Here is a 714-nt window from a genome sequence, read left to right on the forward strand (position 1 = left end):
TAAAATCTAAACAATGTAAGGTTACTTAATATTTGATAGATATGTTTGTAAAAGATTGAAACTTTTATTTTTGGCTTACTTGTTGCTAAATAAATTTTTTACCAAGTTTGGACACGAACTGAACTTTGAAGTTTTTACAACTATTTTAAAGATTATTTTAACACTTCTAATGGGTATGAAGTGCTCCAAATAAAAATTTTAAAGGTTAGATCAACAATTTTTTACTCATGTACAGGAATGTTAAACAGTAGTTTCTCACTTTAAAGGGAAATTCATCCTATTTTAAGCTTCCTTTATACTTTTTAAAAGTTAGTTGAACTATCTTTTACTTCTTTACAGGAATTCTAAACAAAAGTTTATGATTTAAAGTACTTTAAAATGTTTCTAAATCTTTACAGCATCTTACACCTAATATTCTGGTTCTGCTCATTTTACCTTCCTTCTGCTATTTTAGCTACTTTCTTGCTAAGTTTAGCCTTTTTCAGATACTTCAGCTAAAATTCTTCCTTCTACTATTCATCCGTTTTTTTTCCTTTTTGTGCTTCTTTCTGCTAATTTGAGTCATTTATGATTAATACATTTGCTTTCTTCTATATTCAGCTATTTTAGCCTTTAGCTTTTAGCTTTTTATGCTATTTCAGCAACAGTTCTGCTACTTCCTGCTATTCTTGTGCTATTTCAGCTATAGTTCTGCTACTTTCTGCTATTCTGCTG

This window comes from Austrofundulus limnaeus, unplaced genomic scaffold, assembly GCF_001266775.1.
Source record: "Austrofundulus limnaeus strain Quisiro unplaced genomic scaffold, Austrofundulus_limnaeus-1.0 Scaffold3601, whole genome shotgun sequence".
NCBI classification, from domain to species: Eukaryota; Metazoa; Chordata; class Actinopteri; order Cyprinodontiformes; family Rivulidae; genus Austrofundulus; species Austrofundulus limnaeus.